This window comes from Cetorhinus maximus, chromosome 10 (assembly GCF_964194155.1).
Source record: "Cetorhinus maximus chromosome 10, sCetMax3.hap1.1, whole genome shotgun sequence".
Classification (NCBI taxonomy): Eukaryota; Metazoa; Chordata; class Chondrichthyes; order Lamniformes; family Cetorhinidae; genus Cetorhinus; species Cetorhinus maximus.
Genome location: NC_135888.1, coordinates 108,639,441 through 108,643,051, shown reverse-complemented (window position 1 = coordinate 108,643,051; position 3,611 = coordinate 108,639,441).

Genomic DNA, 3,611 nt, shown 5'->3' with positions numbered 1-3,611 from the left:
TGTCAAGACAATGCCCTGGGAATGAACCAGCGAATGGCTGTCACTTATTTTGTTTGGCTGAAACAGGTGCAATGGGCAGAACTTTACGCCTCATGGGCGGGCGCACGCCCAGCCCGATCGGGTGTAAAATAACACAAGTGCCCCAACATCATCCTGCATGCAACCTTCAGATTGGTGGGCATGCACGGGTGTCGGAGCCATGCCCACCATCAATTAAAAAGCCACTTAAGGCATTAGAAACCCAATTGATCCTGATTTTACCTTGCCTATGTGATTTCGCGTTCATTGCACGGGCAAGACGGGCAGCCCACATTTTGCAAAACCTTATCCAAAGGCGGAATAAAAAGGGTTAGCAGCATTGCTATCGTGAGTTAGGAGATAGTTTGTTGCTGGTTGATTATTTGAACTTGACACCTTCATCTCAGTTCTGAGCTTCATTCTTAGCATTTCCAGGCTTCCCTTCAGGAGTCTTTGGTGTCTCCAAGGCCCCCGGAGGATTTTGGCTGTGTGGAACCTTTTAGGTATCAGACAGCCTTCTGTAACCCTGGGAATAGGAATTGTGGTCTCCGCTGGAGGCACCTTGTCGGAGGGGGAAGAGAGGGGCAGCAGCTTCCAGAGGAGTGACTTGTGGGAGGAGAGGCGTAGGCACAAAAGGCGCAGGGCTAACAGGTAGTCCAAGGCGAAAGAAGACACGACTATCCTGCTGCCAGGGTTTACAGGTGGCGATGCAGCTACCTTAATATGTCCAAGGTACAATGCCGAAGGAGGCCCCACCTCTCAAGGGGGACTGTGACCTTCATTTGTCATGTGATTAGGCCTGAGATCACCTCCAACTGTGTGAGTAGACACCCAATATTAGTGGCCCCTAACTTCTATGCCTCCAGTTCTTTCCGGGGGTCAGCGGGGGATCTTTGTGGAGTCTCCCAATCAGCTGTTCACAGTTGCGTCAAGCTGGTGACTGATGCTCTGTCCAGGCGGGTAATGACCTTTATTCATTTCCGTCAGGACGAGGCCAGCCAGGCTGAGTGAGCCAGAGGGTTTGCAGCGATTGCTGGGTTCTCCCGCATCACTGGTACAATCGACTGCACACATGTGGCCATCAAGGTGCCAGTGGGTCAGCCGGGTGCCTTCGTCAACAGGAAGGGCTTCCACCCCATGAACGTCCAGATAGTTTGTGACCATAGGATGCAGATTCTACAAGTCTGTGCAAGGTACCCTGGCAGCTCCCATGACGCATATATCTTCAGAAACTCCCAGATGCCAAGGCTATTCAGTGCTCCAGCCCGACTGGATGGATGGCTGCTGGGTGACAAGGGCTGTACATTGAAAAGGTGGCTTATGACACTTCTCCGCCACCCAAGAACAGAGGCAGAGGAGCATTATAATAGAAGTCATGCAATAGAATGGATCATAGGTCCTCTGAAGACTCGCTTCCTATGCCTGGACTGTTCAGGGGGAGCACTACAATACCCGTCCAGAGCGGGTGTCACTAATAGTGATTGCTTGCTGCGCTCTCCACAATCTGGCACTGGCAAGGAGGGACCCACTGGAGGAAGAGGATCTTGAGGCAGCTCCACAGGCCACCGAGGATGAATCCAGTAGTGAGTCAGAAGAGAAGCATGGTGAGGGGAACGCTGAGGGCATGGAAGCAGATCTCTGTATCCTTCAGGGATACAGGGACACCAGGGATGCCTTGACCCAATGCTCCTTCAGCGAGGCTGCCAAAGATCTGCTTCAACCTCCAGCCTCAGGGCTGCCCCCTCCCTCCAGGATGTCTGAAATGACCCTTTCATTTGAACCCAAAATCCACTCAGTGCCTGTGCAATAACACTTAGAGCCACTCACATCCAGCATTCCAAACTGGCGTACCCTGCACCAAAAAAAGGGGAAGCATTCTCAGGCCATTATAACAAAAGAGAAACTTAATTTTCACACTCAAAACAAGTTAACATTACAATCTCTGGTGTTCATTACCACACCAGTAAACATATAAACAAAACATTACAGAACAGAAGATCACCCGCGAACAGTCCCTTTTGTGCTCATGGTGCCTTAAACTTAAGTTTATGAGTGCTGCGTTTTTGTGCCCCCTCCCCCCAACCTCCAATCTTGCTGGCAGCAGCATTGGAGACAGCTGCTGGCTCTGGTGTCTTGTTGGTCTTGATGACCTCAGCGATCGTCCTCTGGCCAGTGGAGTCTATGTTGGCCCCGCCTGGGAGGGAGCGGCCAGTGCCACGGCTGGCATCTCCCCAGTCACTGCAGCCTCATCAGATGCCATGGTCACTGGCAGAGGGGCAGAGGAGCTGCTACCATCATCCAGAGCGCCCTGAGAGAAGCCTGCAGAGATGACAAGCAGCTTGTGCGCCAACGTGAGGTCGCTCTGGACCTCCCTGCTCGCCATTGATGGACGGGCACCTAGCTGGGATACTGAGTGCCTCATCCATCTCCCACACTGGCACTAACCTCCTGAAGTCAGTGCCTGTGTGAGGGCTTGCAGGTCCGAGCACAACCCCAGGAACCCCTGATGCTGTCCCTGGAGCTGCCTCTCCATGAGAATCGCCACTCTCTCAATAGAGGAGGCAGTGCGCTCGGCCATGAGGGTCAATGCAGTGCTTATGCTCCGCATGGACTCTTCCACAACCTTGGCACACATACCATCATGGATCTCCACCGATCCTCCCACACGTTCCGCTGGACATCCAGCATCTACCGCTTAATGGACGGCTCCAGGGGCTCCATTTGCCTTCGACTCAGCATCATCCTGGTCTCCAGCAGTCCTCCGACACAGGTGCAGCTGAAACCCAGCGGCCTTCTAACGCCAGGGGTTTGTCCTCGGTCCCGGGCCCGCCGATCATGCTTGCCTACCAAGGGTAAAATTCAGGCCAATGTGTGTACATGTCCTTTCTGTCTGCAAAGAACGGGTCCCTGTGTATTATTATCTGCAGCTTCCATTACACGCAGTGTGGCGCATTTGCACCTGTTTCAGCTAAACAAAATAAGTGACAGCCATTCGCTAGTTCTTTCCCCAGGCAAAAGTCTTGACCAATCAGAGTCAAATTGCCTGATTTTAAATTTCAACCAATGCTTGGCAGTTAACTGTAAGTCACAACCAACTGTGCATTTTCCATAGCAATGCCTCCGCCAATCAGAGTCCACTTGCTGACCAATCAGCACTCTCTTATCATACAGCATAAATATGTTGTTTCCCCTGACATTGGTATTTTCTTGTGAATTGTCCTGATGAGTGCAAGACAAAAAGATTTGACAAAATGTCTTTTTTTTCAGCAATACTCAAGTTCTATACTACCAACCAACTATAAATATATCATAATTCTCAATAGGTATACATCTCATTGAGAAACAAAAACTCCATGGGAAAAGTGATCCTATTGTGGCTAATTGAAGAGGTTGAGGGTGGTACTGGATTAAAAGAAAGGGTTGATAATGTTGTCAGGTAGAGTAGTAAACTTGAGAAGTGGAAGAGTTTTTGATATCAGCAAAGGAAGACAAAGAATTAATAAAGAGAACTAAGTAGAACATGAGAGCAAGAAATATAAACACAGATTGTAAGAGCTTCTGCAAGTGTTTAAATGGGAAGGAAGTACTGAAAG